This window comes from Hyperolius riggenbachi, chromosome 5 (assembly GCF_040937935.1).
Source record: "Hyperolius riggenbachi isolate aHypRig1 chromosome 5, aHypRig1.pri, whole genome shotgun sequence".
Classification (NCBI taxonomy): Eukaryota; Metazoa; Chordata; class Amphibia; order Anura; family Hyperoliidae; genus Hyperolius; species Hyperolius riggenbachi.
Window position 1 is genome coordinate 437,427,758 of NC_090650.1, and position 14,851 is coordinate 437,442,608.

The 14,851-nt window shown below is 45.1% G+C and overlaps 1 long non-coding RNA gene across 1 annotated transcript in view; it reads right to left on the bottom strand.

Moving 5' to 3' along the window:
* Nucleotides 1-6,936, bottom strand: part of LOC137517920 (uncharacterized) — a 90,984-nt gene extending 84,048 nt beyond the window's left edge. Inside the window, exon 1 of the long non-coding RNA XR_011020713.1 lies at nt 6,683-6,936. This is a non-coding gene — a long non-coding RNA (uncharacterized lncRNA). The remainder of the gene's footprint in view (nt 1-6,682) is intronic.
* Nucleotides 6,937-14,851: the final 7,915 nt, after the last annotated feature.

Consider the following 14,851-nt stretch of genomic DNA (forward strand, 5'->3'; position numbering starts at 1 on the left):
GCCAACTGATCCCGACTGGAGGACTTTTCAGTGTCAGTCTCAGATGCTCCAGTAGTCTGAGGAGGATGGCAAAGGAGGGATCTGTGTGGAGGGGGCTGCAGGAAGCCCTGGTATGTATAAAGTTTTCTCCCTCCCCATCTTAGGTACTCTTTAAGACTTGCACTGAAGTGTTGTATGCCCTGTTGTTCAGCCTGACCTGCACTCTGTCTACATGGAAATAAAAGGCTTTTCCAGTTACAGACTTGCTTTGACATTTCAATCAGAAACTTCAGATATACATTTTTTTTGCTGTGTCAGCCTCGATCTAAGCCAAATCCAAATCTGTCTCTTCTTACGCAGCAGTTTTATTTTTTTCACGGCATTTCTTCAAAAAGACTTATTTGAAAATCCCAAGCTGCTTGGCTTTCCGGCTAGATTCTGCACAGCGGCGTTTCTCCATTTTAGAAAAGAACGAGTTTACCCGTTTCATTTCCACACAGGGAAGAAGCGTCACCTATGAAGTTAATCATACATGAGGCAACAGTTTTAATTGATTAGATATCTGGTTCAATAAAGCCACTGATCGGAGGAGCGTGACATTTTAGGGCAGGCTTGTACTGGTCCACCGTAGTACAGTGTTTTCCCTCGGTGGGCCCCGCCTCCTCGCCTGACAGAGCGGAAAAGTGGGCACAAAGCAGCGGGGAGGGGTGAAAGCCTACCTTTTCCTCCCTCACCTAGGGCCCCCCCTTCCAAGCTCCCCCCTCCAGAATTGCAGCCAGCCAGCAGCAGCAGTAACGGGGAACAGCTTACCGAGATAATCCGATTGCATTTTCTGGGGAAATCTGCTGACAATCTGATTGCATTTTGTGGGGAAATCTGCTGACAATCTGATTGCATTTTGTGGGGAAACTGCTTCTAGATTTTTTTTCTTTGGGGGGGGGGGGGGGGGTCGGCCCTCCACTATATGGTCTGGAAAAAAAATGGCCCTCTATGCCCGCAAAGTTGGACAGCACTGGACTACATAATATTTTTATTTTGCAGCATTTGACTACTTGATGAATTATCATGAGGCATGTAACTACTTGATTATTTTATCTAAAATGTACCTGGTCGGACCCAATCTCTGTGAATAACACCGCTACTTATTTTGTGTATTTTTTTTGTTATTTTGTGCATTTTTAAGTCTGCTGATGACCCATCGTGACCACGCCCATGTTCCAGTGCGTGGTGACACCCTTTTATTTTTTACATCTCCCTGTTGGGGACTGTCCTCAGAAGTGCTCACAATCTACTCCCTACCATAATCTATTGTCCTACTAAATTATATATATATATTGCAAAAGTTTTAGAGTACATGCGTATGTGAGCCCAAAATGGGGGGAGAGGGGATGGGGGGGATCAGGCGAGGGGGGCCCAGGCTAAAGCTTTCCTGGTGGGCCCTTAGTGTCCTAGTCCGACCCTGTTTTAGGGGAGAAACAGTGTGTCTTTTATTCCAAAAAATACGTTAGTTGGAAAAAATACCTATTTTATGCAAATGCTTTTTAAAAAAAAATTCTTTTTAAAGAAATGTCAATGTCTGCAGACTTTATTGGTAAATAGTAAAACTCCCATACATGAAACCTGAGGATACCCATTGGTCTGTTAAAGGAACAAGGAAGGGGGGGGGGGGGGGGCGCTGGAGGGAAATTCAAAGATGCTTTGGGCTTGCTTTACTTAGTATAGTAAGCTCAGAACAGCTGCCGTTCTTCCTGTGCCCCTCCCCCCCTATGGGTGCCCTGCCCTCTGAGGCAAATAGGTACAGCGGTGGAGGGGCACAGCAGAGCATCTTTGAAATCCCCACCGGCGACCCCTATTGGTCTTTTAACAGACCAACGGGAATCCACATTGGTCTGTTAAAATACCAATAGAGGGCAATGGAGTAGATTTTAAAGACGCTCTGGGGCTTGCTATACTTAGCATAGCAGGTCCAGGGATGAAGATGCTTTTGACTCCTATGGCTCTCTTGGTCAGCCATTGGGGCAGGGATCAACACATACGCCACTGTCCGCCGTTCCCTGGGCATCAAGAGGATATAGCGTTACGTTGGCTAGGGTTCTGGGCACGACCACATCTAAAGACCTGACCTGGAAGGCAAACACCACCTTGACCCAGAGGAAAGTCCAGCAGTGACGGTTCTTCCTCTGCCAATGAAGGAAGTTCGGCATGGCCGAAGAGCTGCTGATAAGCTTCTACACCGCCACCATTGAGTCCATCCTCTGCACATCCATCCTAGTCTGGTACGCTGGCTCCTTCACCAGAGATCGTTACAAACTTCAGAGGGTCATCAGCTCAGCAGAGAAAATCATCGGAAGAGCTCTCCCCTCGCTTGACCGCCTCCACAACTCCAGACTACACTCGAGAGCACTGAGGATTGCCAGTGACCCCTCCCACCCTGGTCACCACTTTTTCTGTCATCTCCCCTTAGGCTGTAGGCTTCAGTTCATCTACAATAGAACTTTGAAGCATAGAAACTCCTTTTTCCCCTCTGCTGTCAACCTCTTGAACTCACTTCAGGTCATCCCACCTTCTGCGCCCACCGCCATCACTTTTTAGCCTCCCGTTCCCCCTAAAGTTGCAGCTGTCAGACTGATAGATTATCCCCAGTAACACAGTGTTCGGAGCTGATACCTGAGATCTCCTTGTGCACTGTAATTATTAAATTGTACTGCTGTTATGTTTGTTCTTTTGACAGTTCTTATCTCTACTTTAAAGGGATACTGTAGGGGGGTCGGGGGGGAAATGAGTTGAACTTACCCGGGGCTTCTAACGGTCCGCCGCAGACATCCTGTGTTGGCGCAGCCACTTACCGATGCTCCGGCCCCGCCTCCGGTTCACTTCTGGAACTTCAGACTTTAAAGTCTGAAAACCACTGCGCCTGCATTGCCGTGCCCTCGATCCCGCTGATGTCATCAAGAGCGCACAGTGCAGGCCCAGCAGTACACTCCTGGTGACATCAGCGGGAGTGAGGACACGGCAACGCAGGCACAGTGGTTTTCTGACTTTCAGAAGGGAACTGGAGGCGGGGCCGGAGCATCGGTGAGTGGCTGCGCCAACACAGGATGTCTGCGGGGGACCATTAGAAGCCCCGGGTAAGTTCAGCTCATTTTCCCCTGACCCCCCTACAGTATCCCTTCAAGCAATTATATTGTGCCAACCTCAATTCCGGGCATGACCCAGTAGTGCTTGGCGATTAAAATATTTCTAATTTTGATTTCTGATTCTGAATGGTCTGCAATGCATCCTACAGCTCACAGCAGCTTTCCTGAGTCCTCCGTGTATGGCTCCCGCCGTATCACCTGACCTGCCAGGTCAGGTGACACACAGGGAATCGTGCATGGATTCTGGAAAGCCGCTGGTGGCTGCAGGATGCGTACAAGACGGCGCCCAGAGGATCAGTAAGTTATTTCTGCAATGCAAACGGCAAAACTTCCGCCCCCGTTTATCCTACTCAAGCATGCCGGTTAGTTGGGACTCCTGAATGCCGGAGTTCCATGTTATGTGAGTTTTACTGTATTTTTATTCTGAAAGAGTCCTCTTTTTATTTTGTAACAAAACTTTCCTGATGCGTATTTCATACAGAGCTATGTTTTATTACAGTACATAAAAACAATGGCAGAACTTCTGCTTTAAAGTGTATTATGGTTGCCAACATGAATCAAGCCTGCGCTGCCGTTAATGGCTACAATGCAAGTCTAAGCTGCTCCCCATCATCCTGCGATCTGCAGCTAATATAAACTAATAGGCGGCAGCTGCTGCCAGCAACTTTGTTAGTGGGATGGAATGTTGATGAATCTCTCTCGCTGGTGATTCAACAGAGAATCACAACTGATGTTAGCAACTCAGTAATTACCGCTAAATGAATACAGCATATCGAGGGGATCTTTTCTTTTCTAAGCAGTTTAGTTTGTGGGTGGTGGTTTTGGTGCCGGCACTGGGCTGCGAATGTAGCCGATGTCGGCACCAGGGGGCCAATATTGGGGGTGAGACCTATTTTGGCTGGAAGGCGTTGTCACAGGGATGGTCGTAGTCAGTCAACTTCGCTACGCTGGAACTACGTGTAGTATTACACAATTACGCTTTGCCAAACCACGGCTTCGAAAACAAATATTTGCTTCGTATGCATTTTGTAGACTACGCGTTAAAATACGTAATTACGCGTAGTGCGAAGCGTAGTGTATACGGATGCTTATGCCCGCATGCAGAAAAATGTACGCATTAATTCCTCTTTAATTGCTTATATCGGGAATTCTTCTATGCGTACATTCCCCTTTCCGACGCGTAAATTTGTAAGCATACGATCGCATGCAGAAAATTAGCTGCGAGTAACGCATTCGTAGTTCAGTACGCAATACACATGTTAACTACACATAGTGGGCGTATGCTACGCATAGCTGTACTTCGCTACGCGTAAATTCGTAAGTGTAGTTTTGAAATGTTACCTACAAACTACGATGCTTAGATGCGAACTACGGTGTGTGAATTCGCTCTGGCATAGTTTCTGCTCATCCCTGGTTGTCAATGGCATCAGGAATGGCCAATGGTTAGCAGGGGAAGGGTAGAGTAAATCATATATGTGCAGATCGACCAAGAGACAGATCTCTCTCCGATCAAATCTGATCGTGAGAGATCTGTTGCCTGCCCATATACCACAGGCCGCCGATTCCTGATCAATTTAAGGCTAAAATTGATGTGGAATCAGCCTTGAGACGCTGCATCCGCCGCCTCGCTGGCCCGACGCTGACCCCTCTAATGGTCAATATGCCCCGGTGCCCAGGGACGGCGCTACCATAGAGGCAAAGGAGGCAATTGCCCCAGGGCCCTAGAGCCTGTAAGCAGGGGCGTTTCTAGCCATTTTGTCACTCCAGGCAAGAAAACCTGTGGCGCCCCCCCCCCCCCCTTCCCAGGGCGCCCCTACCCCACACAGCACCAGTCCTTATTCCCACACACACAGGGTGTGCTGGACTACCTGCTGCCTGCTGTGCCTCTGGAGCTCTGAGGGAGACACACAACAAACAAGCGAATGGGGCCAGGGGGGCACGTCAAGGAAGCACAGTCTCCTGTCTGAAGCCAGCGGTGGCACCCGAATGCCTGGTGCGTCACACGCTGGCTGCACACAAGTCATACCTCCCAACTTTTGGAGCCTGGAAAGAGGGACACTAAGACATGCCCCTGCCATACTTTTAGACACGCCCCATTCTTACATGCTGCGTATGCCTTCCTCCCATTCCTATAGTTTCCTGGCGTCAAGGTATGCATGATGTTACATCCAACAACACAGTCTCATTCTTTACATACCAAAGGGATGATTATCTTTACTTTTAATACAGTTATGTGTAGCTTAGATAGCTCAAGCATTCACAGCAAATTGATAATTAATGCATTCTATCATTTCAGGCACTGACACTCAGTTGTTAAAGTGGACCTCAGACAGTTCACTGTGCCTAATTTATACTTGAGGTTTCCTCCCACCCCATAAGGACCACCAGCTTCCTCGTCGTCCACATCAACCACTCCTCCGTCCCAGCATAGTCTCATGTATCTTCTTCAGTTGCAGTGCTCTGTGCATGTGCAGCTTGGTCACACGTTGCCGTGGCTGGGAGTATTTTGCGCTTGGGCGAAGAATGGGGCACACTCGTGACTGGTCATGTGCAGAACACCACGACTGGCCATGACTTAAGAGAATACAGAAGGCGACAACAGAGCGACTAGGGAGGATGGTGAGGGAGCCTACAGTCCTTATGGGGCTGAAGGAAGTCCCAGGTAAGTATAAATAAGGCACAGTGAGTGTACTGTCTCAGGTACACTTTAAGCATGTAACCAAAATCAGTGCTAAAAATACAGACTGCTGCATCAACACAAACGTTCATTAGACATCACATTATATTCATGTGCTATACTTGTGAAATTCAGGGCACAGCAGGGTTGCAGCATACATTTACACATGAGGACATCCCTCTGCTGATCCTGCATGGACAGTCATCCAGCTCCTGTGACACCCGACACCACAGTACAGGAGATAAACTCCTGTCAGAAACGTCTCTGCAGAAGCCATGCCCATCCTTCACTGTAGTGATGGGAATTCCGGCTCTTCTCGGAGAATCGGCTCTTCTGAATCGGCTCCCATTAAAGAGCCGGCTCTTACGGCTCTCAATCGGCTCTTCATTAAATATCACTGGACACCACTCAGAATCGGAGGAAAAGCCCCGCCCCCGTCTCCATGACAACTCCAGACTGCTTCTCTCACTCGGGCAATCCCTCCTGCTACTGCTCTGGCCTGCCCTTATACACTCCTACAGGCTGCAAGAGGAGGACTACATCCCCCAGCATGCCTCAGCGCCCTTTATTACACAGCAAATCAGAGCTGTGTGGGGCGGCTGAGGCATCGGTCTTTCAAAACTGAGAACCGGCTCTTGTCGTTCACAGTAAAGAGCCGGCTCTTAGAGCCGGCTCGTTCGTGAACGACCCATCACTACTTCACTGACCCCTGACAGAGCCCAGCAGCACCCAGCCTGCATCACACAGCAGAGGAGAAACAATTAGCTCCATCACGCAGGCAGGAAGTAACTTTGCAGTGAGCCCATGTGTCTCTCTCTGATGATGGGGATTGGCAGCTGGGATAGATCAGTCAGTAGGGGCAACGGGAAAGATGCCTGTAATTACTTACTGTGTGCTGCCTGCAGTCTGCGCCCTTGCAGGGTTTGATGTAGCCGTTTGCTTGCTGCCCTCTCTCTGCCCAAGATCACTTAGGCAGCCAGCATAGATCAGCCTCCGAGTCCCCATCATCTCCAGCAGCATCTACCTCTGGAGGATCTGCATCACAGATCAGCTCTGCCTCCTTCTTCCTCCGCTTTCTGGCCTCTTCATTCCTGCTTGCCGCTCTCTTTTTCAAACTGTGTCAAGCACAGTAGAGAGAGGCAGGAAGGGGCGGAGCAAAGCAGCATCTCCGATCTGCTGGATCAAATCTGTGTGGCTGCTCGCTCTGAATGAGAGGAGAGGGGGCGGTACCAGAGGCAGCACTCGGGCACTGAGTAGGGCAGGCATGAATGTAAATAAATAAAAAACACACTGCAGTAGCGGTGGTTTTGCGCTCTCTCCGCTTGTGGCGCTCCAGGCAATAATTTAGAGTTGCCTGATGGGTGAGACGGCTGTGCCTGTAAGGGCCCTCAGTGGCTACAAGAGGAAATAACATTTTTCAAAAAGACCTAATAGTTCTTGAGAAAATCGATTTTAAAGTTTCAAAGGAAAAAAATACACATTTAAAATCCTGCCGACTTTAATGGTTAATAGCAAATCCACCTTAAATGCTAGAAACCCTAAATTTGCAGGATATATTAAGGAGATCATTGGGAATAAGAGGCAAAAAACAATTTTTCAAAAAGACCTTATAGTTTTTGAGAAAATCGATTTTAAAGTTTTGAAGGAAAAAAGTATACTTTTAAATGCGGTAAATGTCACTTTTAGTAGCAAACCTAACGGTAGTGTAATTTTACATGCATCAAAAGAAAGAGCAATACATTTCCTGACGGGGTTTCCTGGGGGTCTATACGCAGCCGCAGCGCTTTGGCCAGGGATCGCCATACAGCCGCAATATGGCTGCATGAAGATCCCTGGCATTTTTTCCTATTTTCCCAATTTTTTTTTTTTTTAATGTTTAGAGTGTGGGAATTTTTTTTTTTTTAAATTATGTGGGGTCCCCCCTCCTGAAACTTTTTAACCCCTTGTCCCCCATGCAGGCTGGGATAGCCAAAATGTGGAGCTCCAACCAATTGGGGCTTTTCACCCTGACTCTACCAGCTGCAAAAAAGGTCCCCTAATGCCAATTTTTGTTCCGGGGTATCTGTTGGGGGGCCCCCAGGTTTATTTTGCCCTGGGGCCCCATTTTTGCTTAAACCGGCTCTGCCGGTGCCCAGTGCAGGGGGATGGGCTGTTGGGAGTTTATATCAGGAGGAATTTACTCTGAGATGGTCTTTTACACTGGGGAAGCGGTTATGCCTGGGAAAACCTGATGGAGCAGCAGAGAGCTCTAACAAGACTCCACCCACCATCTCCCTCTGCTACTTCCTAAGGCAGTGTTCCCCAACCCTGTCCTCATGCCCCACCAACAGTACAAGTGCTCATTCGGATTTTGCGGAATTGAAATTTCCAAATTTTCCGATTCGAAATCCGAAGATCGGAAAATGGAACTTGGAAATCGTATTTCTGTGGAAATACTGCATTACTACAATTTGGTCATTTTAGCCCGATCACAGAACTCAAAATCAATGGACCAATCAAAGGATTCAGAAACAACTTGGTATTTGGTCAATCAGAGAATGCAAAAAATGGCAAAAAAAAAATACTACTCGGAAATCCGAAATCCGATCTCAGAAATCAGATTTCTATAGAAATACCGCATTACCGCAACTCGGTAATTTTAGCCAAATCACAGAACTCGGAAGCATTGGACCAACCAGAGAATGCAAAGACAACTCGGAAGTATTTGGCCAATCAGAGAATGCAAAAAATGACCCCAAAAAAACACTACTCAGAAATCGGAAATCCGAACTCGGAAATCGGAAACAGATTGGAAATCTGTGGAATCGGTAATCGGCATTGGCGGAAATAGGAATTTCTGCAGAATCGGAAATCGACATTTCCAACCATCCCTGACCAAGAGTGCAAGCTTTATGGAAATCCCCAGAGGTAGTTAATCTGCCCTTCTGAGACACTAATTACCCCATCTGTGCAGGTTTGTGGTTTCCTGCTAAACATACAGGCCCAGTACGCACCAAAAACCGCTAGTAGATCCGCAAAACGCTAGAGGTTTTTTTAGCAGATTTTCAGAGCGATTGTAGGCATGATTAGAGAGGTTTTCTAAACATGCCTGGCATTTTTTGGAGTGTTTTTGTGTAGCAGATTTCATATATTGTTACAGTAAAGCTGTTACTTAACAGCTTCTGTAACATAAACGCCTGGAAAACCGCTCTGATCTAGTGCTTTTCAGAGCGGTTTTCCATTTTCCTATACTGTACTTGAGGCAGAATTGCATCTGCAAACCGCAAAGGTGCTGCAGGACCCACGTTAGCGTTTTGCTAAAAACCTCAAACCGCTGGTGTGCACCATCCCATTGAGATACATTAGCCAAGAGTTTTCCCAGGTAGCAGCGGTTTTGAAAATGCTACCAAAAATGTTTGGTGTGCACCGGGCCGTACGGTTGGTGGACCTTGAGGACAGGGTTGGGGAACTCTGGCCTAAGGAACAAAGGGAGTTAGTAGTGGGCAGAGTCAGCTCTGGGCTGAGAGGGAAAAACTAGCTGGTTTCCCCTTGCAACTCCATTCTGACTACCTCATGTGGGTTATGATTGCATATGGGTATGAATGTGGACAACTCGCAGACTTGATGAACTCTCAGGCAAGCAGCATCTGACAAACACACAGCAAGACAACTTTGCCAACTCATCTAGACAGGTAATTAAAAAAAAAGAAAAAAGAAAGAAAGAATAATGCTAAAATGGTTTATGTGCCATGCAGAAAACAAGTGCATTAAAAAGAATATTTGTTTCACACAATATGCATTAAAAAACACAATCCTGAAGTAAGGAGAGTAAACTTAAAGAGGAACGTCAGCCTAAACAAACATACTGTCATTAAGTTACATTAGTTATGTTAATTAAAATAAATAGGTAATATAATATCTTACCCACCCTGTTTTAAAAGAACAGGCAAATGTTTGATTTCATGAGGGCAGCCATCTTTTTGGTTGAAAGGAGGTGACAGGGAGCATGAGACACAGTTCCAACTGTCCTGTGTGCTGATCACCCCTCCCAGTTGCTAGGCAATGTGAATAACAACATAGGAAATACCATCATGCTTTGCCCAGCATCAGGGAAAAAAGCCTGGGCAGTTTTCTTTGATGGGTGGAACTTAGCTAAAAATGCAGCTAAAATGATGCTTTGGTAAGAAAAACAAAGTTCTGATGCTGTGAAACTGTTAAAGAAACACCAAGCCTTTTCAGTTCTGCTGAGTAGATTTTTAATCCGGAGGTTCACTTTAACCAAGGAAGAACTGTAACCCTGAATTGAACTACATGCCATTGAGTAGCTGATACCCCCTTTCCCACCATACATCTTTTCCTTTTCACAAATGCATCATCAGGGGGCGCTGTATGGCTGATTTTGTGGTGAAACCCCTCCCACAGTGTGATGTCATGGTCATGGACCTGACAGTTTCCTGTCTGTGAACCTTGTTGCATTGTGAGAAATAACAGCTGTTTCCAACTGCCAAGCGACCAGTATCTCCTTCTGTGTAAAGAACTCTCAGTAAGGCCTGGTGCACACCAAAAAACGCTAGCAGATCCGCAAAATGCTAGCAGATTTTGAAACGCTTTTTCTTCTTTTTCTGTAGCGTTTCAGCTAGCATTTTGCGGTTTTGTGAAGCGTTTTTGGTGTAGTAGATTTCATGTATTGTTACAGTAAAGCTGTTACTGAACAGCTACTGTAACAAAAAACGCCTGGCAAACCGCTCTGAAGTGCCGTTTTTCAGAGCGGTTTGCGTTTTTCCTATACTTAACATTGAGGCAGAAACGCCTCCGCAATCCAAAATCTGCAGCAGCCCGTGAGTATGCGTTTCTGCAAAACGCCTCCCGCTCTGGTGTGCACCAGCCCATTGAAATACATTACCCAAGCGTATCCACAACCGCAAGCGGATCGCAAAACGCAGCCGAACCGCTCTGGTGTGCACTAGGCCTTCCAAAGATTCCGTACAGATCACCTGACACAACTAAATATGTCACCACCATGTGATAAATGTCAGACTGTAAATCAGGGAGAGGAAAGATTTTACAGAGGATAAACACTTACTAAATAATCTATAAATTAATATTTTAAAAAATAAGCAAATGTATTATTTGTCTTTTTCATTGCAGTTCCTCTTTAAACATGGATACAGTAATATTATTCTGTGCCTTAAAAGATTCAACTGGAAAAAGAATTCAGTCAAATGTAATTTTATTACAGTGTCTACAGGAAGGTATATCGGCATTGCTTATGGCGTCCAATCAGATCTCATAATTCTGGCCTCCTAGCGCTAGTTATGATAATAGGAAGCCCGATGTTGTTGACCTACACAAGACATGGCCCTGATTGGCGCATGATTGCCAGCTGGGAACAGCACACAGTATGCTAACTCCGCTATTGATTGGTGTGTTGTGATGTAACGGCGATATTATGATATTCTGCTCCTTCTCTTCGGCTGGGAAGATTAGCATGATGAATGCAGCAAGACGCATCTAAACTCATTGATTTTCCCGAACGCACTTGTCATGATTCAGAGGAACTTAAAAAAAGCCTATTGGAAGTCTCATGCCTGGATAATTTATGACTTGGTTGATTGTGTAAATGCACCCCTGCTAGGAGAAATCACGACACCGGTTTATTAGATCTCGCGTCTTGGCGGGGGGTTTCCAATCACCACTTGACATCTGTACACAAAACTCCCGATAAAAGACGCACCGTGACGCCCACCGGAATAATAAGTATTGACAGAGCAGGCCACGCTCCTCGCCGCTCAGAGGCATCCCGATCTTGGATGTGGCTGTTCTGGATATTTCTTTCAGTGGCCCCAGAGAGTGCGCAAGTCGCATGCAGCCTGTCCTGCCGGCATCTTCCATACTCCTGATTCTGATATCCTTACCCTAGCAAGCAAGATTGGATTGACAAATGCATCTGTCGTTTTATTTGTGTCCAGGACAGGGAACATTCCTTCAAGTTCTGTTTCCAAGCTTCTAAAGGTACAATTTCCTAAACAATCAACCTTTTCATCTGATCAATTGGAAACGATCATTCAAGTCCACAAACGGAGGGAAAAATTATTAGCAGTCCCATCAGACCAAAAGAATCATAAATCATTCAGATTGACGGAACGATGATAGAATGATCATACGGTCAATCGTTCAGGAGATTGTGCCGTTAAAGTGAACCAAGCACCATTTTTAGCACCCAGAGCATCCCAATAGCACATTAAAAATTCATGCCAACAATGTGGCTCCTTATAAAAAAAAACTTCCAGTTTACCTTTTTTTTTTAATTTACATTTAAAAGTTTAGCAGAGGTTTCATTACCCTACTTCTGCGGCGGTCTGTCCAACCACAGAAATTTCAAACAGCTGATTTAATGGTCTTATTGCACACATTAGCAGAGAGTAAACAATACCTTTCATCAAATTAGGGGGTAATTAGGACAACAGCTTTAAAGAGTTTAGAGAAGTCACAGATGCTATCTTCACACCTTCCCCTTGATAAATAAGGGCATAAAGAAGGTGAAAGGGGGACATTGCAGCTCCTATAGCTATTAGAAACCAGGAGAAATTCCAGGGTAAAAAAAATGGGTGCTTAGTTTCCTTTAAAAGGCTCCTTAAAGGGGAACTTCAGCCTAAACAAACATACTGTCATTAAATTACATTAGTTATGTTAATTAGAATAGATAGGTAATATAATCTCTTACCCACCCTGTTTTAAAAGAACATACAAATGTTTGTGATTCATGGGGGCTGCCATCTTTGTCATGGGGCAGCCATCTTTTTGGTTGAAAGGAAGTGACAGGGAGTATAAGACACAGTTCCAACTGTCCTTTGTCCTGATCACCCCTCCCAGCTGCATGTGCTAGGCTTCAAATGTCAAATACAAAATGTAAAAAAAAAAAAAATTGCACCAAAACAGCAGAACAAGAACAACAACATCAGAAATCCCATCATGCTTTGCACAGCATCAGGGGAAAAATGCCCGGGCAGTTTTCTTCTGTGCAGCTAAAAATGAGGCTTGTATAAGAGAAACAATTTTCTGATGCTGTGAAACTGTTAAAGAAACACCAGGCCTTTTCAGGGCTGCTGAGTCGATTTTTAGTCCGGAGGTTCACTTTAAAGGGGAACTGAAGAGAGAGGTATATGGAGGCTGTCATGTTTATTTTCTTTTAGACAATACCAGTTGCCTGGCAGCCCTGCTGATCCTCTGCCTCTAATACTATTAGCCATAGCCCCTGAACAAGCATGCAGCAGATCAGGTGTTTCAGTGGTTCAGACTTATAAGTCTGATCTGACAAGACTAGCTGCATGCTTGTTTCTGGTTTTAATCAGATACTACTGCAGAGAAATAGACCAGCAGGGCTGCCAGGCAACTGGTATTGATTAAAAGGAAATAAACATGACAGCCTCCATATACCTCTCTCTTCAGTTCCCCTTTAAACCGTCATTCGTCTGACTCATTAGAAGACGCTGGTTGCTGACCTCAAGCGATGGACTATGATAGGTTTATAATCCTGCTAGTTGGCAAATTGTATACAGCATGAAATTTAAACAATCAAAATTGACAGTTTGGGCTGGTGCACACCAGAGCGGTTCTGAAGCGTTTTTTTTTAAAACAGTTTTACTGTAACAATATTTGTAATCTGCTACACAAAAATGCTCCAAAAATGCCAGGCATGTGTAGAAAACGTGATTTCAAGAAAGAAATGTGTAGAAAACATCTCTAAACATGCCTAGAATCGCTCTGAAAATTTGCTTCAAAAACCTCTTGCGTTTTGCAGATCTACTAGAGGTTTTTGGTGTGCACTGGGCCTTTATACATGTGATTGGCCTAATGCCAAGCTAAATATTTGCCTACAATTTGCATGGAATCTCGCTGACCACCTCTACTGACTGGGGATGGTCAATGAGATGCAAATAATTACAACTTGATGCAGGATTATGCAAATTCTGCATGCAAATATATGTAGCTTGAAAATAGATGTATCGAATTTTACCTTGGCCAGATTCGATTGGTCTATTTTAAAACTGCAAAAATGTGCATCCATGATTTGCAAAATTTAGGACAATTTTAGGAAAATTTCACAGGGTTGCAGTTCTTGTTCTTTGCAGGCAACCGGTATTGTTTAAAAAGAAATAAATATGGCAACCTTCACATTGTTGTTAGGGCAGAGACACACTGCAGAGCACTTTTTGATTCATTTTTGTTTTTCAAAAACACACTCCCATTGATTTCAACTTGTATTAAAATCATGTTAAAAATCGGTAAAACCGCGAATTTTGCTGTGATTTTACAGCAATTTCAATGCAAGTCGATGGAAGTGTGTTTTTAAAAATGAAAAAGATCAAAAAGAGCTCTACAGTGTGTCTGTTCCAGTGGCGTAGCAATAAGGGGTGCAGAGGTAGCGGCCGCACCAGGGCCCTTGGGCTAGAGGGGCCCCCGCAGGGCCCAACTTCAATTGCAGTATTAGCTCTTTATTGGTTCTGTGCTGATAATATTCACTTCTATAGAAGTTTTGAATAGTGGTTATCATTAACAAACTGCTCCCCATCCCCTTCTTGCACCTCTGACACTGTGGTTGTCCTTGGCAGGTTTCGGTGCGCCATATCAGTTGTTATGTATAGAGTGCTTGGGGACCCCAATGTAAAACTTGCACTGCGGCCCACAGCTTCTTAGCTACGCCACTGGTCTGTTCCCTCACTTCAGATGTCATTTAACACAAAAAGTTTAAAGTACATCCCTTACGTACTATCATACCATCTGGAAGTTCATCTAAGCCACAAGTCAGTAGATATACGTCTTGTAGCAGAAGCAGTGCTGTGCAGGATTGGGCTTGCTCCTGTGCACATTTCTGGCACTATCTGATGCAGCGCTAATTGGTGAACGGGAATATATGTTCCCTGAGCTAATGAGATTGATTTTTACCATTAAAAATACTTTTATTTTTCTCAGTTTATAATGGAAAATACACTCTGTAGCATTATTTCAGAATCAAATATCTTCACCATAAATTGTGACAGGAACATAATCTAAGTTTTGTTATAAGCTCTAAGAATAG